Here is a 25079-nt window from a genome sequence, read left to right as displayed (position 1 = left end):
GACAGTGGACCCATAATTTTGGTTGTTTCTCTTACATTCAAAACAAAACAGCACCAAAGGCTGAAAGTAGCGGTGGCTGTTTAAAAGTATTAAATCTTCAAGCTATGTGAAATGCTATTGCCATGGATTCCTTTTATAACAGCATGCTTGTCTCCTGGAAATTATGCTATAATGAGGTTTGGTTTATATATTTTACCCCTCTCCTCATTAAAGTGCTGTCTCTCAGAAGAAGCGCTTTGTGTTTTGAAATACTGCGCGGTTAAAACGAAGGCAGGTTTATAACGATTTAATGTACTTGGGAGCCAAGGTTTTGCAGCTTTATGGCAAAGATGTTTTAACAAAGGGCTTTATGGTAAGGGTGTGCTGTATTTTAGTCAGGCAGTTGCTCGGGGGAAAATTTTCAGTGTGAGCACGTCACAACAGCAAGGAGAAATTCAGAGGGAAGCAGGCTTCTGAGATCCAGTCGCCAGCTTGGCTGGTATTAAGGCTTAATTCTTTGCAGTTTCAAGCCCTGATTTTTTTCTTTTTTTGTCTTTGATCTCTTCACTCCAAGACAAAGCCTTGTGCCATATAATGTAACACCACAAGCAGGCCATTTATGCTTCCCATTTTTGTGCTTCAAGGTAGGCTGCGGGAGAGTGTGCTGGGAACAGCCACAGGTGGGATTATTACACCCTCTCAGAATGGAGCTTGCTTTTTCAGCCTTATAACTCCAATATTCATTGTTAAAATTGTACCCTAAAAGCGAGGCATTTTCTGAGTGTTTGTGGTTTGGAAGTAGAGGGGGCAGCAGTTCAGAGCAGTTGCCCATCCACTGCAGCAGAAGACGTGTCCTGGACCTGCCTGTTTCTCTGGGATACACTTAATATTCCATGGTTTCCTGAGAGCCAGGGGGTTCTGCCATGGAAAACAGGTATAAGATTACTACCAGACATAGTTGTTTCTGGAGCTTCTCAATAGGAACTCACTGTTATAGTTATTAAAACAGTGCTGGTGTAGAGGTTTAGGCAATGAAAAGCCCTCAGAGAGGGCTCTGGTGGCAGCCAGGAGATGTCACCTCTCATCCTTGAAACAGTGTGTAGAGAAATTGAAACTGCTTCCAATGTTTCATGTTATCCTGTGTAGCACCTTCTCTTGTTCATAGAAAATGGTGTTTTACTTTGCTTGAGCAGTCTTCTCTGTATCCCTGTGCCCTCAGGTGGGCTGGTAATGGGTATTTTGCCCTAGTGGGCTCCAGGTTCCTGTTGGAGGACCCAATACCTTTCACTTTTCCTACTTGTCCTGAGAAGTATTTCCCCACAGGTGAATTAAGTGGTATTTTTCCAAGATGAACATGGCTTCATCTTTTTGATGGCACTACTAACTCTTTCTGCTTTTCTTTGGATTTGTTACACCACTTCCTGAGTTCAGTGTTGCTTGCTGCTGATGGATTTTGTTAGCTCATCTCAAGAGGCAGGATGAATGTAATTTGGAGCAGTGTTTGGGGGCCAGGAGGAAGCATGGTTAATATTGACAGGGATCAAAATGTGGCTGCAGTTGAGCCAATAGACCTCTGTCTGAGGTGATGGAGGACTTGAGTGCTCCTCCCCTGGGTTTGTGCTGTGAGTGGATCCCAGCTGAGCATGGGTAGGATGTCTGTACCATCAGGCTTGATTTTGAAGTAGTGGCAATAAACCAAAGACTTTTTCATCCTGTTTGCAGTCCCCTGGGCTGTGCAGTCCCAATGTGTGTCATCTTCTATTAGTCTCGATGCAACCAATGACCTTGTTTGTGTGAGCACATTAAGCACAACATTAATAGCTAATTTGACTACTTTGGATTCAGACAGGCTGCAATCCATCACCTGAACTCTCCTGATAGCAAATATGCTTGGATGGGATTAAGGAGAAAGGATAAAATGCCTGCTTGGGCTATAACTCTAGGAAATTGGAAAACTGCTTGTGAGCCTGTGTAGCTGATGTAACTGTAGCACTTGGTGGAAGCGTGTTCTTCACTGGGGGAAAAAAAGCTGCAAAAGTGAGAAGTGTGTGGTCTTCACAGATGTTTGTTCAGCCCTCTTCCTGCCTCTCAAATACTGGCATGGCAAACGAGACCACCACGATACAGAGGCATCTTTTAGAAGATGTTGTTGGGGTAAATTCTGACCTGTTCCAGTTCTTGGATCCCTTTTGATCCCTAGCAGGATCAGTTTCAAGATGGCAAAGATGAATTACGAAGCAGATAAATAAAAATGGCAGCCTGGCATATAGCTGGACTGGAAAGTGCGGTGAAAATAGTTCTGTCACTGAACATGTTATTTCCATTAAATGTTTTGAGATTTAATATTGATTTCAGTGAAATTACCCTTGAAAACAGATTTCCTCCAAAACTTTTTTTTTATATATATTTGTTTTGGAACTATTTTAGGAGGCAGAAAAATGAAACTCCAGCTTCAAACAGTTTTTATGTTTTGAAATGGGCTTTTTTCACTGTATGAACAATTTTAAAAATATTATTGTTATTTGTATTCCAGTCATGCCTGTGCACTCTAGTTATGGGCTGAACGTCATTTTGCCAACCACAAGGCAGACTGGGGGGGATCAGTTTCTGCCTGAAAATGCTTTGGGCATGTATTCCTGACGGGCTGCATTGATTGCCAGTGCCTATTTGAAGAAAAACCCTACAACATTCTCATTTTACAATATGTTGGCTGCCTTTTTGTTTAAAGAATTATAAATAAATCAGCAGATTTTCCACAAAAACACATATGCTTTCTTCCTGATGAGCACGATGATGCACCAAGAATCCTTGCAAGAGGCCTTAAGTTTCCTTCAAGTAGAGGGGTAGGGCTGAGGTTGAAAATGAAATTTTAAATAGCTCTCTTTATTGAAAAGGATGCTGCTGGATCCTTATTAGCAGAAGAATTGCCATTTTCTGTCTAATTTTTTTTTTTTTTTTGCCAGCATGGGAACAAAGAAAGAAAGGAGGAGGCAGAATAAAAGCCTGTGTGAGTGTACATACAGAGGCTGCAGCTCTCTAGACTGGTAATGGTATCTGGAAAGGGTCCAGGCTGTTGTAAATATGAACTTTTGTCAATATTCCCCAAGCTTCTTTGGACTCTAGGGTGGGCTTTATTAGCTGAAGGTCACACCATTGTGCTGTCTCCCTCTCCTGAGACCTCTGATACCTTCCTGAAAGGACAGCCCATTATCCCTGGGCTTAGAAGCCAGCTTTCTCTTCAGTGGCGCTGAAGCTGATAAGCTTAAGAGGCATATTTCATCCCCCCACTGCTGCTTTCAGGAAACAAACAGTGTTTATCATTCCTGATTAATTCCAGTTGAACAAAAAAATAAAATAGAAGGCATGTGTGTGTGCACACGTGCACAGGGACACAGAGATGAATTTTTTTTTGAGGCTGTTCTTGTGTAAGGTCAGCTCATGGCACTGGCCACAGTCAGCAGTGTCTGGAGCTTTGCTTTTCCTGGGTGCTGTGTCCAAAGGTGGATTTAGTAACATGAGAGGATCCCAGGCTGCAGTGAGTGTGAGGAGAAAGGGGTGGAAATGGGGATGGGGTAGCAGCAGCCTGAGCATCAAGGTTGGAATTGATTTGTGGCAATTAAGCATTAAGGTCTTCGAGAGCAGGCCCACCTGCTGGGAGACTGGCTTTCCATCACCTGGGGAAGATGAATGGCCCCAGGAGAAGAAGGGGCAGGGATTTTGTACTCAGCTACCTCAAAAGAATCCTAAAACCACCATATCTCCCTTTGGTATCTCACAGCCCTTTTTATCACAGCTCAATCCCTTTGCTGGGAGTTGTATGCAAGCAAGTTGGAAGATAAAACTGCTATTTGCTGCTGCTTTTTCCCCATTTCTCTTTGGCTCTGGCTTGAAATTTGCTAGTAGGTGTCTTACTGACTTTCTTCTTAGTCCTCTCTCAGTAGGACTGTGTTCCTTACATGGCTATCAGTTTCCTAGGGATTTTTTTCCCCTTGTATAGAGATTCAGAGTGTGGAATTAATAACAATGAATAACACATGCAACAAATACCATATTGCCCCTCTGTGCTGATGCAGTATGGAAAGCAGCCAGGTCATGTGTCCCAATGGCCAGGTCACCCACCCATATTCTGTGTGCTCCTCTCCAGCATGCCCTTGATGGGCAAGGCACCTCACCTGGCTGTGCATCTTGAGATTCTCAAGTGGAAAATGAGAGTAGTGGCACTGTCCACAGTCCTGTTTGTTTGTATGAACGTGCAGCTGCAGCCCAGGTCAGGTCTTTTGGTCACAGCCCAAGTTGTGTCATAGATCATCTAAGTAACGTGTGTTGCATCAAATTTTTATTTCACTTCCAGCATGGGCTGTGTTTAAACCAGATTCTTGGTGCTGAGGTTACAACTGGCTTCATTTCCTGCACCAGAACAGAGATGGAACAAAATTTTAAAACTATTTTGCAAACCTATATTTACTTTTTACCAGTGAGGACCATATTTAAAGACAGATTTTGATATTATGGCTCCAGTGCTAACATAGACAGGGTCTGATGGGAAAGGTTGTAAAATAATTGGGCTATTGATCATGTTTGGGGAGAAAGAAATTTCCATAGTAGATTTCAAACTGGAATAGCTCTGAAGGTTTGGCTGGCCAAAGCCAACTAGCATTTCTGATTTAAAATTGCTATGGTAGCATGCAGTGGAACAGTGGGCCACAACTAGCAATTTTTCAAAGATAAACTACACGAGCCTTTGTGAATTGGGGCATTTACTTTTGTGAATTGGGTTAAACTTGTCATTCTTCACATGAAATAGAGTGTATTTAAGTTTTAGATGAGAACCTCCTTAGATATACTACAGACTCCTTTCTAAGGGCAAAGTAGATTTGAGGGAGATAATTATCTAGTAATCTCAGTGAAAGTTGCATATATGGTTCTTTCTCCAGATGGGTTAACATGGTGGAAAGATTTTTATCAGTCCAGTCGTGCACCACAGACTTCAGTAGCATATGTGCTTGCCTGGACCCCGAGTTTAGTGATAAGTGAAATGTTAATATGTGCTTGGCAGAGCAAGCTCTTAATTTCCCTTAAAATGGAGGGGGCAGAAATGATCTCATCGGACAAGATGTCTTTGGGCTACTGCCCACTGTTAGGTATGTCCTAGACAGGGTTTATTTACTTGGTGTAGGCAGATTATTTCCCTTTCCCTCCATAAATCTGGCCTGCGGTAACTGTTAGCAAAAGAGCTTTCCACCTCCTGTATTGCAGGAAGCATTTAAGCTCTTGTTGAAATATGAAGCTCCCTTCCTTTATTAAAATTAAGAACCACTTTCTCACATGGCAAAGTGATAATAAAGACTGAAATTGGATCTATAACTTCATGAAAAGAAGAAGAATTTTTTTTTAAGACAAATCATGCATGGTAATGCCTTCATTGTTCTCTCGCTGTGTTCTTTGTATTGCTTAACTCCCTGCGAACAAAGAACCCATAACTGGAATTGTAAAAATAATCCAAGCATTTAAGTCAAAACTCAAAAGGCCCTTGGGAATCTCGTGCGAAGGTGTGCCCTTGAAATGGTGGTTTGTGAATTGTCTGAACAGGTTTGAACATCCTGGCCCTGAGGAAATCTCTGGGAATTCTGCTGCGGACTCCAGCGGGGTCGGGATTCCGCGCTCGGCGCTTTGTGCCGGGCATTGAGCGGAGCCGTCTTTCAGCCTTTGAGAAACTCTGACTCCCTCCTCACGGGCAGGCAGGAGATTTTCTACTTGGTTGCACTCGTGAATTCTAGTTAAGGGAATTGCTTTTGGTCCCTCCATCTTTGTCACTTACTTAAACAAACATGCAAACTGGAAGCATGCAATTGCCCAAGCTTCAGCAGCGAGTGCCTCCTTGAGATCTCTTGTTACTGATCTAGAACTTAAACTGATTGGGAAAGTGGCTTTAAGATGAGGTTCAGTCATGCTTAAATGAAACCAATTGGGCAGAGAGATGAGAAATTTTACTCGTACTTGGCATTCAGGTGTCTGAACCCAGCTAGTTTGAAATATGAAGGTTTGGTACCTGAGCTTGAACACAGATCAGTAGGGAGGTTGTAAATTGAAGCAATGAGTGTTTCTTCAGCAGTTTATTGCAAAATAATGGGGTTTTAAAAATACAGGGCTGTCCAGGGTCAAAGTCACTGGGAAAGAAAGGTACTTAAATAAACAATGAGGGAATTAGTCTGAAATTTGCATGGAGACTCAGATAACCCGGGCCCTTTAAAACCTGATTGAACATAGATTTAGCCCTGTTGAGGAGGAGACAGGGCCACAGGACCTCTCCCAGCCCCTACTACTTCAGTGACTGATCAGATGTCTCATCCCTGCCAGGGTATTTGAGCAAACCAGTGGTTTGTCTGGCTCTGATTGTTGTACATATGGGCATTATCTTCCTGTGTCATGTCACAGTCCAGGGAGAGGAGGGGGGGGTTACCAGAGTTAGAGGGAATTTCCCCATATCCCCCATCTTCCACATTCATGGTGCAGTGGCCAATGACAACATCTGTTGCTCAAGAACTGCTGTTGATGAAATAAACTCCGTATTTAATGAAAACCAAAACCCAAAGAAACCATATTCCCCAGAAACTTGATCCAGGGCTCCAAGAAAATTGTTACACTTCAGTTGCCTCATCGTAATTCTCCATCAAGAGAAAAAGTTAAGGAAAAATTACTAGAGGAAACTTTCTGAGCTTTCAGCAGCAATATCCCACAGACTTTTGTTCATCCAGAGTAACCCCACAAAGCTCAACAACCTGGTTTATAGTGAACTTGTTTTTAATTTATGCTAGTAAAATTAGGTCCAAAATGTGAGCTGTTGTTGCTGGAAGGGGGAGTTGGAAAGCTACATCCCACGTATCTGATAAGAGCTTACTTAGACTTCCCTGCCACTCAGGATCACAGAAATGTTGCAGTGGCAGAAAGATTGGCTGTAACCTTTCTGTGTTTAGCTGTAATGGAACGTGCAAAAGCTTGAACATTTCTGGAAGGTGCCTGGAGAGGCCTGGCCCTTGTGTCAGCAGGAGTATGCATTGAAAGCTGCTCAAGAGAGGGACATTTCTTAGAATAGTTTGCAAAAAGTAACAATCACAGCCCAATGTGGACAATCAGAGAATATTAGAAGTTATGTTAAAGAAAATGGTTAATTTTTCCCTACTTTTCTTGCTCAAAAAAGAAGCTTGGTTGTTCCTCAACCTTGTAGCTGTGTCTTGAGGGCTTTCCGTAATGAGCCATCTCCTTCTGTCCAGTATGGAAAGAAAAACAAAAGAGTTAGAGACCTCCCTTTGTCTCCATGTGATTTTAATCTGATTCATTCATTCCTAATCATCTTGAAGGATTATAAAAGCAAAACCTGTTAAATCTTGATTCTTACTTCTTTTCTTTCTCTCCCAAACATAATCATTTTTCTTTTATCATGTTGCATTTCTTTGCCCGTGAATCAGCTGCCTTTTTATTTTTCCCCTCTATAACAAAGTCGGGAGGGAGGGAGGGAGGGGGCGATGGGAGCGCTGCTGCCTTTGATTCGTTCGACACACAAGTGTTCCTTGGCCTTTCATACCCAGGAGTGGATGCAGCTCTTGAACAAATTGGACCTACTTGTTTGCTGGCCTAGGCCATCTTGTTATCCAGCCAGCTGTGTTTTGATCTTGGAGGGCCATTTGAAGATTAAATTGAGACATCTTTTGTTACTATTAAGTGCAGTAATTAAATCAGCTCAGTGTTATTTAAGTGTGGAAAATGTCGCTTTGCTGGCCCATGGGTGTCTGAAGTTGCCATTAGACAGCTGTGTTGCTTCCAGTGCTAATGATGAAGAGGTAGGAGAAAAGAGCCAAGTGCTCTCTAAATAATTTTCACCTCTCTCTGGGTTGTGCTGGATCCCCTCCCCACCTTTTTGTGTGCCGTTTCTCCTCAGTCTCCTCAATTCACGAAGAAGAAGGTTTTTGAGAGGGAGCTCGAGCTTTGTTGGGTGGAGAGCTGGCAGCGAGTGCCCAGTCCTGAGCAGAGGGGTGGAACAGTGTGGGTGAAACATGCTGAGCTCTCTGGATGGCAGCTGCTGCCCCATCTCTGAGTTTGCAGTTGTTGGCTGTGTGAACAACAAAGGGGCTGACCTAGCAGGGTGGATCTAATAAATGAGCAAAGTTGACTGCCTGCCCCCCTCCCTCTGTGGTGGGAGTCTGCCAGTCAAGTCAAGCACGGCGAGTACATTTGTTCCCATGGGGGTCATTGTAATACAATTTGCTGGTGCAGGCTGGCCCGGCTGTGAAGTGGTGGCACCTGGGAGATGTGAACCCTGGCTCAGGCCAGGCCTGGTATCATTCAGAGGTCACCTGGGGCGTACTGGGGCAAGTCAGTTGCCCTTCCCCAGCCCCCTTTGCCTGCTGCTTGCTGAGCAGATTGCTTAGAGAGAGGTGGCTGGAGGTGATGATTGGCAGCAGGGAGCGGAGCAGACAGATGCTGCAAGAGAAAGTGAGAACCTCAGTGGGAAAGGCAGTTCTTCGGAGGTCAAGTATGTTTTAATGCTGGGTTAAGTTGCACAGCAGTATTGGCTCATTGCTACTGGCAGCACTGATCACTTGAGCGTTGCCTTACCCTTCCCATCGTGCCCTTTAGAGCCCTGCCTTACCTCCTGTGTGCAGATGAGCATTCTCCTTTTCTCCTTGCTGCTCTCCCTCCCTGGCAGGAGCGGCCGCCGGGCTCTGCCGAGGCAGAGTGTGCTGAGCTGCCAGCCTTCCTCCTCCTGAGCCAGCCTTCCTCCTCGTTAGCCTGGCCTCCCAGATGCACCGGGCTCTGGGCTCCCACCCCCAGTAATTGCCCAGCAACATCTATTTGCATTGCTCCTTACGCCCGCCGTGTTTTATGGAGGGGGAAGTGTGTTTGCACTTCGTGAGTGTTTCTGAGCTGTGGCAAGGGCAGGAGAATGGCAGATGGGTGGGGATGAGAGAATGGGGGAGCTGTGATGAATCTGTTTTTCTTACCTTGTTTAAAAGTGCCTGTTAAAATTCAGCAGCCGCACCTCCGATCAGCCTAATGGTGTCTGCCATGTTGCGAATACACAGTCATTAGTTGGTCCAATTCATGCATGCTGAGGTAGGAGGGTGATGTGAATGCAAAGGAGCTGCAGAGAATGGGAGCTGGGGGGGCAGGGGAAGGAGGGGGAGAAGCTTGGTAATACAGTGACAATGAAACATACGGTAGTCACACTGGAAAACTTTCTCCTTCATTAGCAGGGATCTGTTGAGTTTCTGCTCACATTAGGGTAATTAACACAAGTACAGATTGTTGAACATCTGTGCAGTTTAACTATATGGCCGGTTCCCAGGCTTTAAACAGGGCTGTGAGGAGCCAAATGCAAAGCAGTATGAAAAGCCCACACACTATTCATTTTACTGAAATTAGCATTTCTGGATGAAAGCTGATGTTGCACGTCGGCTATAAATTTTCTCTGGTCTGTTGCCAGGTTGGCTAATGATCTGAGGTTAGTGTTTGTTAAAAAAATTTTAAAATTTGTTACTTTTAATATTCTGGAGGGGAAGTTTCTTAAAAGGCAAAACAAAAAGCAAGCAAAACAAAGCATATGAGTATATTATATGTAATGTTCTTCTAATCTTTTTCCAGTGGAAGCTCAGGAGGGAATTGCTGGTTCAGCCTCTCTCAGAGGCTCTTGGCTCCACGAAACTACCAAGGGTTTTTTAGTATTTCGGACCAAACTGCAGTTTTAATTTTCTAGCCTTGTAAATGCCTGGGAGGCTCCGCTTACTGTGTGTTGTAGATATGAGCTGTGTAAATGAAATGCAGAATTCTGTCTGCAGGATGGTGACTACACAGGTATTGCTTCTCCCTGCATCACCATATTTATGGACAGTCTTCTGCAGTGGTTATCCCAGAGGAGTGTTGTGTTGCTGTGGCATCTCGAAGCTTCCTCTTTCCTCTTTTTACCTTGCTGAGAGCACACATTTTTTCTGCAGGTGGAATTAAGTGTGCTCAAGGCCAGGCTGGATGGGGCTTCGAGCAGTGTGGTCTAGTGGAAGATGTCCCTGCCCATGGCAAAGGGGTTGGAATTAAATGGGCTTTCAAGCCCCTTCCAACTCAAACCATTCTGTGTTTCTATGAATTGCTGTGAGATGGACAGCCCTTTTAGCTGGGACAACAAGTATTGTGCCATGTGTGCCGGGAAATTTTGATGGAGAAGATTTTTATGTGTGTGAAAAGAACAATCCTCATTAGCACTATTTTGTTCCTGCTGTTTTCACTGAGTAAAAAAATTTTGTTCATAGTGGAGTTTTTTTTTAATGTAATCCCTGTGGGCTGATGTGAACAGAGCTGACCTTTGAAACACTATTTAAATTTTAAAAGGTTTGTATATTTTTTTGTTTAATTGGGAAAGGAAGGGGCTTGGTGTCTTACAGGAAGTGTTATTCTTACCAAGAGTGAGTGATTTGATCCTTCAGTTCACCCTCAGCTCCTGCTCTGTAATGGTTTATGCTCCAGCCCAGAATTTAGTTTGGCATCACTTGAAATTGTTGGTGAAACTGTTGCACTCACCAGCTCCTCAAAAGTCTGCTGGCAAACATCAGAAACTGTCAGAGCTTCATCTTCTTAGTGACTAAAAAAACTTCTGGGACCAAAATCCAGTCTTCAGATTCAGTCCTGCAAATGTCTCAGCCTCAGGAGCACCACCACCCTTGTCCATGTAATTCAGCCTCATAAATGGTTTGCCATTGAAGGATCTCTCTCTGGGGTGAAGGTGTCCACACAAGACAGACTTGCTGAGTCATACAAAATTCTGGAAGTTCAGTTAAATATGTGCTTTATTTCTGAAGCACTAATTTAGTTTATCTAGTCCAAAATGAAATTTAGTCTGGCCTACTTACTTTTGTGATAGCTTTTCAGATAATTATGTGTGTATATGCGCACACAGCTGCACACTGGTTTAGTTAGGCAGGGGAAAACTGAGTGAAATATTGAGCTGCATTAGACTTCTTACCTTCTCCACGAAGGATGTCAGAAGGTGGCATGTTGCTTGGCCACAAGAGCTCGGAGAGCATCTGTTACAAGAGCATGACAGAGGGCATTGGCCCTTTCAAAGCAGGGCTGCAGTGAACTGAGCGCTGAGATTTCCTCTGTGGTGATCTTGCCAAAAGGGTCCTGGCTCCTTGGGTAAGAAGTGCTTGTTTAAAAATAAATTGGAAGAAAAAAGTATCCTTACTGTTACTGTTTGGGTTTTTTCCTGGACTCAATAGAATAGTGTGGCAGAATAGTGTGGCTGAAGTTAATGAGGATGTTCAGTCTTAACCATGGTTAATACCTGTGCTCCATGGATTTGTACCCTCTGTGTCTCTGCTTGGATTTTATTTCATCTCATTCAAGGAAATTCCAGCTCTATGCAGGAGAGTCATGCTCAGAAAAAAAACCCAAAGAGTGTTTCTGTTGACATAAACAGAGAAACCTGGATTATTTTCACTGTTAGGTAAATCAAACTCACCTCTTTGGGTATGTGCAACTGACCATGGAACTAAAGGGCTTTTGTATCTGCAGATACACAGCCAAAATTAAACAAAATATTTCTTTATTAATGCCCTGTTCCATTTCAGCCCTGCTTTTTGAGAATATTTTCCACAAGCTGGACTTAAAATGCCAGAAAATGGCAATGGATCCAGAGAAGGGGTTTCGTGATTTTGGTAGATAGGAAAACTGCAGCTGGTGAAATGTGTCTGTCAGCCTTCAGCTACATGGCTGTATCTGAGAATGTGTGTGTAATGATTTTTCTAGCAGAATTTTCCAGTGTGTACTGGAATGCACTGAGAAACTTGAGGACATCATTTTGAAGGCCTCCCAAAGTTTCTTTGGAGTTTTCACTTCATGTATCACTAAGCCAGCTTCTGTGAAGCAGTGAGTTCTCCTGCTTTGAGCGGGCAGATGTATTTATTTTGATACCTAAAATAAGCTCAGCAAACTTGACACTGTTGTTTGTGAGGCTGCACATCCTGAGGATCTCTCAGACCTTTATCAGCCTCCAAACTGAGCGTGTCTCGCTAACTCTGCAGTTGCGTGGTTGGAATTATCTCCATTGTGTAGATGGGAACACTGAAGCAGATTGGAAATTACTTGCCCCAGGCCATCTAATGCTGACAATAGACCACACAGTCCCTCGGCCTCTTTCTGTGCCAAAACCATTCTCTTGTGTCTGCATATGGAAAAAACAGAGTAGGTCGAGCAGAGAGTGGTATTTGTTGTGATAACAATGTGCATTGGGTCCCAAAAGGCCAGTGGACAGTGATGGATACATGGCTGTGAAATTAAAATCACCCAGAGATGCACAGGAGGAAGGGCTGGAGTGGTCTTTGGGCAGGGGAGCAGGCAGGGAGGTGCAGGCAGCAGCACATTTGCATTCTCCTGTCAGGGAGCTGGAAGCTGCCACCGAGCAGTTTATACTCAGCCTGTGCTGGCCTTGAATTATGCATGACCAATTTATCATGCCCCCAGCTGAAAAACTAATTGTGTCCCTGGGATATATTTACTAGAAATTGTAGTTTGCTGTGCTGGGGTCCCCGGAGTGTCCGGCAGAGCAAACGACTGGGAAGTCAGAGCGTGTTCAGAGCAGGACTCCTGGCTCCGCTGGAGCCCCCGTGCTGTTGATAGATTTTTCACTTCGATTGCCTTTCCAAGGGTTTTCCCCCTCCTTCCTATTTTTTTACACTGCATTACACTTAATCGGGCTGCAGGAGTCCTTCCAGTAGTCTCCAGTATTAAAAAGCAAACGATGTGCCTGGAAAAAGGCAGTTTATTCAGGAAATGCCAGCCAGGTTGGGAGAAGGGGGCTGGTTTTCTCTGTGTGTGGTTTTACTCTTCTTTTTTTTATAAGCACAGTGTGGCTTCATATAATGTCTCCAATTACCGTGAACATCCCCTCCCTCCCCAGGTCTAGAGTGATGAGATTCCCTAATTACTGTCATTTGAGCAAGAGGTTCAGGAGGAGAGGATTTCTTTTCCTCATGCAGAGCTTGTGGGGTAGGCTGAAGCTTGCAAACTATTACCACCAGGTCTGTTGAAGGGACATACAGTGTCCCAAATGGAGTTTCTCAGTGGTGAAGTGACAACTGCCAAACCTGTATGAGGCTGTAAACCCCTCATGAGGTAGTGCTAAATCATAACCATCATCAGTGGGGGCGAGGTTTGAAAGGGAAGGAGGCAATTCACTGATAAATTAATCACCGAGTTCAGTCTGTCCTCCCCCACTTGTCACAGAAGGAGGATGTCAAGGAGTTAATCACAGTAAAGGAGTCAACAGTAACAAAATTCAGAGGCAGAAGAGCCCTCTGGAATCTCTTGTTCCCTTTCTGTTCCTCCTTGTCTGATCTGGTACAGTTCCACCACATCTCCAAGGTCACCAGGAGCTGTGCCAGCTCTGTCTGCATGGCTTCCCTGCTGGCAGCACAGGCAGGCCTGCTCCTCTGGGAGGCTGGGAGCCCCCAAGCCAGGGCTTAGGAGACAAGGATTGCTCTCCTGCCCCTCCACAATGGGCAGGAGCCTTTCTTTTGACTGTGCCAAAATGGGCTGTACGCTCCATGGCCAGGCTGGGCTGTCCCTCTGCTTTGCTGGGATTTACTGCATGTCCTCTTGGGAACAGAGCTGCAGGAGTGTGAACTGGGCTGGAAGAAAGGTGTTGGCAGAGGTGCTTTCTTAAATAAATTTAAGATCTATTTATGCAAACTGTTTGTAAAATGGGAAGTTGGAAGAAGTGAAGGTGGTTTTACGTAGTTTCTGAATGCCACAGATCTGGATCAGCTTGTAAACGTTCAAAAGCTCTCTACAGCTTACCTCTTTGTAGTTCCCCAAATTTGTATTCGTCATCAATTCCCCAGAAAGATCTGGTGAAAAGATTTGTTCAGGTGACTACACGTCTTGCTGCAGAAAAAGTAGAGCAGATCTGCTGTGTGATGAAACCATGCTCCTCTTGGCTGAAATATGTGATACAACCAGCATAAAAGTGGATCTGAAGCTTGTAAGATCATTTCAGAGGGAAGGCATAAACAGGTTTGTCCCTGTATGCTGCCAACCAAAGCAAAACCACTGCAGAGTTCAAGGTTGGCATGAACTGCCAAATCAGGACTGCTCATAGTGTATCTCCTCAGACCCTGGTGAATGAGAAATAGTCACAAGTCAAGAGATGTCCTTGCAGATCCCACACTCTAAGGCTGCCTTGCTCCCTTGAAACTGCTGATCCAAAGAGCAGTGGGCTGGTCATGGAGCTCAGTGGTTCAATGAGTCTGTGCAGAGGGACAAAGGAAATGCTTGAGCTGAGCTGTACAGTGTTTGTTCCAGTCTGTTTTTCTGGAGGATGTTGTAGCACTTATGAAATTACTGTACTTTTTGAACAGTGGGGAGAGCACGAGGCAGGCAGACTGGCAAAAGGATGGAGACCACTTCGATGTAGCAGCATTTGTACTGGTATGGAAAAGGTAGGGTAGCATGCATCACAGCATCTTTTGTTAGTTTTTTTTAGCTGTGGCAACTCAGTGTCTGGCTGCCTTTGCCCTTTAATCATTCAGAATGAAACATTTTAGTGAATCCAGGTTATGTTCCTTTTGCTGGTGGTTCTTGTTAGCTTGTTCATGATCTTGCTAGGTTTTAAATGCCTACAAATGTGAGTTCACGGATAACTTGAGTTGAGGGCAGCCATCCTTGGCACAGTGTCCTGATTTTTCCTATGAAAATCTTCCATGTTTTGTTCTATTCCAGCCTCTGTTACCTTGTCATTATAAATAGAGGGGAAAAACCACTGGCACTGTGTTGCCTTGTGGATATTGCTCTTCCCTGAACCTGCCTTTTATGCTCTTTCCAAGGGAGCTTGTCTGGCAATTCACAGTTTCTGAGTGGCTCTACTGGGTTTTTTTCCCTCAGTTTTGTTATTCAAGCACTTTTGGCTTTGCTGCTTTTTGTCAGTCTGTTGCTGTGCTGTGTTCAAGTTGCCTGAGCTGCTTGGTTTTCTCTCTTTGCTTTGCTGCTGCAGTGGGACAAGAAGCTGCAGCATTGCTGGGGAGGGTCAGGTGCAGAGGAACCCACATACAAGCTGTGGCAGCAGCTCAGAAGATACAAAAAGGTGGTGAAATTGGGGTAAAATAGAAGTCAGTGACTGTTTTATAGCAGGCTACATGACACAGACTGACACTGCCCTCACTCTCTTACATTCTTCTCACCCAAAAGTCCTGTCCTCCATCCTTTTCTTCCTCCTCCTCCTCCTCCTCTTTCCTTCCTGTAGCTAATATACACTGCAGTGTCAATTTTCATTTAGTCCTGTGCCTAAAGTTATGTAAATAGAGAAAAGCAAGTTGTGATCAGCAAAGAGAGATGTGATTTTAAGAAGGGGCTTTTTTTTATTTGTACTAGAGTGTTGAGGGGAATTACGCTAACATCAGCTCCAACTTAAACATAGTACTTACTCCCACAGTTTCAAATCAGTGTGAACTTAGCTAAAACACCATTCTAGCTTGGGAATTTCTGGGGGGGGGGGGGTTGGATGGAGCCCCATGTTCTGTCACCATGTAAAAGTGTCACCATGTTTCTCCCAGTCAGGGATGAGAACTAACAAAAATAGATGGAGGAAAGGGGGCAATGCATTTTTCTCATAATACTACCGTGGAAGCATCTCTGGAGACGTGTGCACATACAGTGGCACATCCACATCCTTGGCTTAGGGAGCTGTGGAGGAATTCTGAGGCGAGGAGAGGGGGGTGACGGGGAGCGGGAGAATAAACCTCGCCGCTCTAAGAAATCCTGAAAATGTCCATCAGAAACGCAGCGAGCGTTCGGAGGCTGCTGGAAGCGTTCCAGTACCGGAGTCTTTGTCTCCATCCATCAGAGGCACTGCAATCTTTGTGCCCCCAGCTTCAAACAAGGGCTTCACGCTGTCCTTGCAATCTGCCTTTATGCAGCGGAGTGTGGAGGCTTCTAATTACGAGGCCGAGCGGCGCGGCGGGTGGGGAGCCGTGCTGCGCCCCGCAGCCGCGCACCTGATTATCCGCTCCCGAGGTCGTTAGAAGGGTTACTCCTGAGTTTAAGCCTGCTCTGCAAGACCCCTAATTATATGCTGCTCTGCAAGTTGCATTAAAAAGAAATTGTTGAAAAGACAAAGGACAGAATAACATTTCCTCCCTCGTCTTCCCCCCCACCCCCCCGCGGCACACACAGACACACTCCCCCACCTCTCCCTGCTGGGCCCAGAGCTACTTCTCACGCTTGAGTTGGTGCAAGCTCTGATAAAGCCATTGAAAGATGCAGCAGGGAGACAGAGCGCTCCCAGGGACGGAGGGAAGCAGAAGAGGAAGCCGAAGTAAAATGACCCCCTCCCAGGTAGATAGAGCCAGGCGCTGCTTGCTGAAGGAGTTGTCCCACAGAGCAGAATTAGAGAAGAGATTAACCGTCCTTTATTGTTTTGTTTCACTTCCTAGGGAGCAATGTAATGTGGTTTCTTCCATGGTGAAAAACCTGCTTCATCTGGAGCTCCGGGAAGCCTGAATCACTATAGATAAGGCATTCAAAGTGCAGTATCCCTTGCACATGCTGCCAGTTCTCATTTTAATCTCCCCAGACATCAAAAAAATTAAAATGTAAAATTCTAAGCTATGCAGTTGAGTGACATGAAGGCTGCATTCGCTGCAATGCAATTTGCAAATCTGGGACGTGCACACATGTGTCCACTCCTGTCAGAGATAACGGGTTTATGTGTGCTTTCCATGAGCCCATGGAGTGTACCACTAGCAGAGACAGAGAATTGAATGGGTTCTTCATTACCACAGCTCTGGGCTGCTATTGAAACTAAACCCAGGTTGATAGCAATAACACTAAATATTCCACCACTTCCTGGTGCAATGGTAACATTTTCATATTGTGGTGGAGATTATTACAGAGGTATCTGCAGTACCAAGGGCAATGTTTTTTTCAAGATTGTTGTTTCAAGGATGGGTGTTTTTATTACTCTCTGCATTCTAGTTGTACCTGAAGGCCTGAGTGGCAGACCAGGATTTCACCACACTAGGTTCTGTACAAACATGGTGGGGAAAAAAGGATTCTGTGCTGCAGATTGGGGTTTTTTTGAGACATGGCTATGAAATTTTTTCATTGCTTCTGTAGCTGTAGAGAAACTCATTTTTGAACGGGAATTTCAAAGTCAAAATGTCAAGGTTGGAGTCACTTCTGCACTGGAGTACCTTGCTGACTCTGTTGTACTGTGCTCTAATCTGTGAGCTTTAAACCTTGCTCGTCTCTTGGGTATCTCAGCAGCAGTGCTCCATTGTATGCTCCCTGTTTCTTGCTAGCTTGGCTTCATTTCATTCTGGTGCAGAGCACTGGATTCACTGCCCACCCAAGGCACTAACAGCAGGGGAACTTCTGCCCCTCCTGTCTCTTGAGGCACTTACTGTTTTTCCCTGCCCACGTTTTCAAGTGTTCAGTTTGTCTCTGTGTAGTGAGGAAGGTTCCTGCAGCAATCTCTGGGGTTCTCATGGCTGAAGAGAGCAGAGGTGCAGCCACACTGTCAGCACACCACATTGTTGCTGGCATTCCCTCCAAAGCTGTGGCTCAGGCACCAGGGAAGGGTTGAACGCACTTCTCTTGGTCACCTTGTGCTCACCCACATCCTCCCTCCAAGGCAAGATCCCAAACCATGGAAGGATCCCTTCCTTGTGTTTGTGTTTAATGTGAACTCAAAAGCCTCTCTCTGTGCACAATGTGAAATAATCCCAAACCCTGAATCTGATAAACCCATTTTTTTTCTCTGCGTCAACTTGATGTACCCCTTTTGCTTGTGCCCTGCTTTTCACTGCTGCTTCTTGAAACATGTCTTAGGTGTGGTTATTGTGGGGCATTGTTCTGGCTAGCTACCCAACAGCAGGGTGAAGATGGCCCTTATCCCACCTGCACTTTTATATGGCTTTTATGTTTTGGCAAGATGGTACAACAGAGCTCCCTGAAGTTACTCTAGAGAGCAAAATCTTTGTTTCAAACAGTGTTTGGAGATCTTAGAGCCATGCCTTGTATTTTCATATGTGCCTTAAGGTAGTTCAAAATCTCTTTGATTGAAAAATGTCATTTTGTTTGGGCTGGGGGTGTAACCCTGTCTTCAGGCCAGGTGCAGGAGTACTGGTACCTATTTAGTAGCTGTGGTCCTTTCCTTGTCCTGCAGACTGTTCAGCGAGTCTCTTGTTGGCTTTTCAGTTTTGTTCTGTGATATCCCCCTGCTTTAAAAGGTGCAAAGAGCGATCACGGTGTTTTCATGCATGGTTTGTCGTTTCTTCAGCCCCAGAGTCCCCAGAGTCTAAAAGTTGAGTCATTTTTCTGCTGCCAGAGTTGTGCAAGAGGTTTGTCTCTGGAGACAGCAGAGAGTCTTGAGGCTTCAGCCATGCATTGTTGAACAGTCTCCAGAGTGAGTGTCAGTTTGAAGTAAAAGAACTTGAAATCTAGAAGCAGGGAAGATAAAAGCAAATTTGATTACAGTGCTTTTCAAACCCCATGCATAGGCAAGATAATGAAGCAGGCAGCATGTTAAGCCATAGGTCACTTAATTCATGTTTGATACCATAACCCATGGTCATGGCTGCTGCTTTTGGAACACAGCACTCTGATTTTCATCTGCCAAGGAGGGGCAGAAGGAACCTGGTATTTTGCTTGAGCCATGACACCTTTAATGTGATCATTTTCCCTGTCTCAGAATCAAAAGTGTCTAAATTCTTACCTGTCATCTCAGAAGTCTGGCTCTGATTCAGAGGCCACCTAGATATGAACTCAGACAAGCCAGATATGGCTCACTCCCTCTGGGAAAGGATAGCTTAGTATTTTTTATATTTTACCATGCTTTTCTTTCCATTGTGTGAAAATGGTTTTGGGAAACAGATAAGCACTGGATGAGATCAGGTGTATGTTTGTACTAGTGGAGGTGAACAAAGAGTGCTTTGATAGAGATGTATTTCTTCATTAATTACTTCCCTGTTATAAAGGTTAGATCTCCTGGCTGTAGCCCAGGTAGATGTGAAACATCCACCACAAAATGCTGCAGTAGCAATGCAAAAGAAGTATATTTAAAAGGTTTATGAGACAGTGATAAAATGGGCCCTTGAAAGCATGTGTGCCTGGTGCAAGCCCTGGCCCTATAGCTGGTGTTCATACTTGGTGACCTTGCACACCAGAAGGATTTGCTGCCATGCATTGTGACTCCAGTTCCACCCTGGACTCCTTCATTTCAGCACAAAAGAACTGAATACTTCACAGTGGCTGCTGCAGATTTGTGTTAGGATGTGTTTGTGGCAATTGTCTGCATCCACTTCAGTTTGTGGTGTGGTGAAATGTATTGAAAGAACCTGGTCTGCAAGGACTTGGAGAGACCAGGGAGTAAAGGAAGGGATACAGATGAGGCAATGAGTGCTGGCAATTATCTGAATTTCAATGGAGTGTCTTAGCTGGGACTTCCGGAACAGTTGTGATTTTTTTCTGTTTGAAAAACGCAAGACAAATCTCTTCCACTCTTGTACAGCTAAAGGAAATGTTTATATTTGGTGTAAGGCATGAGCAGGTGAAAGAAAGTGACTCTGATAGTGCCAGCCCTGAGCCTTACTGTAATAGAAAGTGTAAAGTCATAGAGTCAGTGGTCATGGATTCAGAGTCACAAGGTTACAGGGTAAAAAAGAAGTAAAAAAAAAAATAGAGTTCCTTATTTGTGCCTTCTGAGTAGTTGAGTTTTCTGTCTGGCCAGCTGCCTGCAGCCTTAGAACTGTAACCAGCCTTGTGTATGGAAGATTTTCTTTTCTTTTCCAGTTGATCCCTCAGTTTATCCCTCCCACTCTTTAGGATTGATAGTAGGCAAATATGTTTTAGAAACATTGTCAGTGGCTGCTCTCACCTTGTCTCCACCAGCCCTTGTGCTGTGGCTGCAGCTGGTGGAGCCGGGTGAGCAGAAATCTGGGATGGATCAGTTCAGCAGAGGTTAATGCCACTGGTGTGCCACGAGAGCCCCATACTGAATCTGAACCTTGCAAAGATGTCTGAGAGCCAGCAGAGCGGGTGGCTGGAAGATTAACTCTGCACAGGGACACTTTGGGGAGCAGAGAGCCACAATAGCAGTTTCAGTGCCAGCTTTGTCCCAGCTGCCAGAAGGGACTTTGTCAGGGGAGTCCTTTACCATGGCACTGCTCCCCCAGCTGCTGGAACAATTGCTTGAGACCACTGGCAGTCAGCATGATTAAAGCAGCATTCAGGCAGCTTTATTTTACAAGGGCAGCTATCCAGGTCCAGGGGTTGGCTGGGCCTGGAAGGATGCAGAAGGAAGTTTGCCATGTTGTACCCTTCCACATTTCTTCATCTGTGTTTAAGGGTCAGGGCTGGCTTTGTGGTTCATCTGTTGTGACCCCATGTTGAGTCCATGAGTGCTCCCAGTATCTCCAGGTATTGACTGATCTGACAGGACAGACTGTTTTTTCTTTGTACATAAAGGTGCCATTTCATTGAATTAATTACCTAATCTATTGCTAGATGAACTGGGATTTTAGCTGTATGAATTAATAGTTTAAAACTTAAACCCCTTTCCTTTCTCTTAAACTGGAGAAACTTGCAGCTGTTAGATCCCATGTACAAACCATAAGTAATGCAACTGCTGGTCACACAGTTATCAGTTCCATGTTGGGATTGAACTGCAGGAACCAAACAAGGCCCCTTGCTCAAGCTTCAGTTTCTTCCTTAGACCAGGTAAAGCCTTTTCTTTCCCTTTGTATTTTGAAAAATGGGAGCTAGGAGGTATGTTTACCAAAATGGATTTTTGTCCCAATGGGAATAGCCCTCTTTTGCTTCCCTCTGCTTTTTATATGTGAGTATGTAAATATATGTAAATGTATACAGGGGCTTGGATTTACCCTCTTCGTCTCCCCCTCCCATGTATAATGTATGTGTTAAACACGTAATCATTAATCAACTTTGTGGGGAGTGGAGACAAGAAGGGCTCTTTGATGATAGATGTATACTTGTGACTGTGCTTGTATGCGTGTTTATTAGGCAGCACAGTGCTATCAAAAGAAACTCCAGGTCCCCAAGGATAAGAAACAGCACAGGGAACAAATGAAGAGGAAAAAAATCCAACCCCTCTTACTGTAAAACCCTCTGTCTTCTACCATCTGTCTCTTTTTTTGGAGTGAAATAAATTGGGGAGAGAGCTTTGAATAAGGTGCTTATTTGTAATGCACTGAAACGCTCATGAGGAACAGAAGCAAAGTTATGGTTAATGTTGCCTCTGATGGCTGGAAGTGTTGGAAGCAGGATGACATTATTTCTTTTGTCTGTACATGCTGGAAGTGGTTTAGAGAAAAAAAGCCTTCAGGATATCATGCACAAGCACAACTATTTCTGAGGTTTTAATATCATGTTTGATGTTATGGAAGGCACAAATTAAAGGTGGTCATTGCCCTGAAGTATTCATAATAAAGACAACAAAACCCACGGTGGTTCTTTGTGAGTACCTAGCTCAGAACATGCTTCAGGCTGCTCTCTGTTGCTGGAGGAGGACTTGGGGCTCTGGAATTACGTGTCTGGAGATTAAGGTAGAGGCAGAGGGATTGACTTCTTTGCATTACTTGCATACAGCAGTAGGTCGTGGGACCTGAAAGCTTTGGGCTGGATGTAGAAAACCAAACATTTCCTTGGTTGTGCTAGAGGGGAGCTTAGTCTGGTAGAATTGTGCTTATGGTCTTGCACAAAATTTTGTTGTCCAAAATGATAAAGTTGCAACAGACATGTTTGGGGGAAAAAATAAAAATCCAAAGTATTTAGGTGCCTTAGATTATTTTTTGCTATTCTCATTTAACTTGTGCTTACAAGTGCCTATTTTGAGAAATACCTAGTCGAATAGATTTTTTTAAATGAGCTTAAAGAGTGGCTTTGGCTCACTGGGTGTAGAACTGCTGCACAGTTTGCTTTGTGCTCTTGCAGAGCCGGGCAGGAGACACAAGATCCGATGGAAAGCGCTGGAGTGCGTAGGCAGCAGCAGCCCCAGCTCCATCAGCCATCTGCTCCCAGTCCAGGAGCCTGCACCAGCCAGGGCACAGGGGAAGGGCTTGCAACTGTGCTCGTGGGGAGCAGCAGCAGTGAGACAAATGGGAGGCAAATGGGAAAGCAAAATTCCTTTTTCTGCAGTCTGCTCGATGTAGAGAAGTTGATGGATTGGCTGCAGCATGCCAGATTCATCGAGGTGTATCTGGTGTTGTTTGAGCAAAGGGAAAAAAACAATAAAATCCCAGGAAGGTTATACTCAACAACAGAGACATACATTTGCTTTGCACTAAGCTAGGCTTTGTTAATGATAACATACCCTTATCCATTCTGGCTATTTTTCTTTATTTTCTATTGATTTCCCTCTCCTCCAATTTGCCTGAGTCAGCACTTCCAAACTGTTATACAGATAAGCTGAAAGCCACAAAAATTCAGAAATTTTCTAAACTGTTGACTGTTCAGGTCTCTACATTTTTGTTTTTTGGAGGCCTTTCCACCATTTTATTTTTCACAGGAGGAATAAACAAAGCTTTGGTTTAGGAAAGTGCTTCAGCTGTAGTGAGATTAAGCACATACATGTAGCTAAGCATTTGATCAAGTGCTGTTCTGAATGCACTTTCTAGAAAATTGATGTCCCTTCCACTGCTCTTGCTAAGTTAATCAGGAGATGCTGAGGTCTGATGGGAGCCTTTTGTGCATTTTCAAGATAGTGTCTCTGGAGGATCATTACACATATTCCTCTGCAGAGACTACAAGGAGATTGTCACCAGGAAAGTGTTAGTAACTGTGTATTAACATGCAGGATTATTCTGCCTCTTTCTTCACTGTAAGCTTTTCATCTCCTTACTAAGCAAGCACAGTCATGTCTGGGCTAAAATCACAAAGGTTTCTTACAATGCTCCGTTTGTGCTTCCAGTTCAGAAATAAACTCTGGTAAAATGAGCTGTTAGCGGTTGTGGGACTTTGGAAGAGAGGCAGAGAAAGGGCAGTGGCTTCAGCAATGAGCCAGGGCACAGGAGCCCTGGAGGTGCAGTGGTCTGGGGGTGAATGACCTGACAGTGAATGGAGTTGTTGATGCCTTGGCCACCGAGCAGATGGTCAGCCAGGGAAGGGTTGAGTACAGCTTGCCCTCCTGTTCCTTCCAAAAGCATCTCCCGTGCAAAGTGGTGGCTGAACACACACCAGTGATGTTCCTCCTCCAGCTGGACAGCTTTCCTGCCCAGAGCCATGGCCATCCTTGTGGCAACAACAAGGCAAGCCATGTCTGTGAGTGTGCTGGAAACTCTCCAGCTGGTGGCTGAGCATGGCAAGCATTAGTCAGTGACTGAAAAAACTTTTGCCCCTCAGACATCACCATGAAGGGAGAAAAGCAAAGCCAGGCCAGTGGTGCTCTGCACATTCCCAGGTCCATGAGCAAACACAGTAGAGAGTTTTAGAACACAAAACAGACAGACATCTATCACTCACCCCAGGCAAATCAAACTTTATGGGTGAAATTGTACTGGTATATATGGAAAGTTAACCTAGTAATTGCCCTGCAATTATGCATCATCAAAGCAGCTGCTGTTAGATGGCATGTCCTGCTACACCACCTTCCCAGTACGAGTCATGCATCTACACTTACAGCCATCCATCCTTCTTGAGAACCACCAGACTCCAAGTAGAGCAGAGCCATGTTTTTGTTGGAAATAGCTGGTTACTGATACAAGCCAATTACTGGAGATGTTTCTTATAGTTTTTGCGTGAGGAAATGGCCTGTTTTTGTGGTCAGCAGTTGGCATGGTATGCATTTGACTGCTTTAATAGTTTTTGCAACCCCACCCAAATACTCGCTGTAGTACAAAAGAAATACATTTGAAAGAGTTGCTTGGGTGTAGCTGATCACATATTCACCCTATTAGCTTCAGCTGGCCTGTAGAGTTCTTGTACCCAGAACACTGGGAACACACAGCTTTTTGAAATAAAACTAGCTGTTCCTTATGTCAGATCAGTTCATGTCTGTACAGATGGTTTCTCAATTGGAATTGCCAGTAACATCATTGGCAAAGGCTCTGAATGACATTTTTTGTCCATTTAGGTTTGGGGCATTTTTTTATTTTGTCTCCCTGTATTCACAAAGAAAAAATTGCAAAGAAAAGAGTCAAAGGAAAGTCAAGAGGCATTGTACAAGAAGGAAAAGATTATAGCAGGGAGGCATAATGTATTGGAAGTGAAAGACTGTTCCCATCTATTGGGAATTTTCTCAAGAATGTGAATGTACACATCTAGTAAAAGAATGGGGAAAGAAGGGCTGACACTTTGTGGGGTTCAGACAAAAGAATATAGATCTTTTCCCTTTGCATCAAGTGGGCCATGGAAATTAAATTGTCCTCTAAATGCAGGGGGGAGTTCCTGTCCAGAATGGATCACAGCATGGTGGTGACTGTAAAGAGAGTTTCTCTTCTGCTGCCCTGCTCCACATGGCATTTGCTGGAAGAGCATAATTAGGATGTGCATCTGAAAAAACACACGGCCAGACAGAGATACAGTAACACACTGGAACTCAAGTGTATTTTAGTCTGCTGCAGACCATAGAAAAACTGAGATGAACACTGGCTAAACTGACTTCCCATGGACTTTCATCATTTCTTCACATACTTTGGCTTACTCACATACAGAGCTCTTTCTGTAATGGAGAAAGTTGGGTTGTTTAAATGCCATGAAAGAAGTTTGATTTAAGAGGAAGTTTTAAAAAGAGAGTGAAGGCCTGACTGGTGAGGCCAGGAAAGCTTTTCGTGCTTTGGACAGAGGGCACAAAGAGCCTGGGTAACTCTGTTGGCCCGGGGTTTGCAGTGTGGCTGTTGGTGCCACAGCTGGTTTCTCAGAGCTGGGAGGTGCTGAAGGGAGTTTGTTGTTGGCCAAGTCAGTCTTAGATTGCGGGGGGTGGCGAGATGCAGGAACTGAGAGTCTTTTAGGATTTTTGTAGACAAGGATGAGAAGATTGTTTGTGAAAGCAACTGGAATGGGGCATGGAAAAATCCAGGAAGGCTGTTTTACCCACGGGTGAAACT

The 25079-nt window shown here is 44.5% G+C and overlaps 1 protein-coding gene across 15 annotated transcripts in view; it reads left to right on the top strand.

The window, feature by feature from the left end:
• The window catches only part of FBRSL1 (fibrosin like 1), a 502157-nt gene that overhangs the window by 410341 nt on the left and 66737 nt on the right, over window positions 1-25079 (top strand). The gene's annotated exons all lie outside the window — the stretch shown is intronic.

This window comes from Molothrus aeneus, chromosome 18, assembly GCF_037042795.1.
Source record: "Molothrus aeneus isolate 106 chromosome 18, BPBGC_Maene_1.0, whole genome shotgun sequence".
NCBI classification, from domain to species: Eukaryota; Metazoa; Chordata; class Aves; order Passeriformes; family Icteridae; genus Molothrus; species Molothrus aeneus.
The sequence above is the reverse complement of the archived record's forward strand: the minus strand, read 5'-3'. Positions and strand labels throughout refer to the sequence as shown.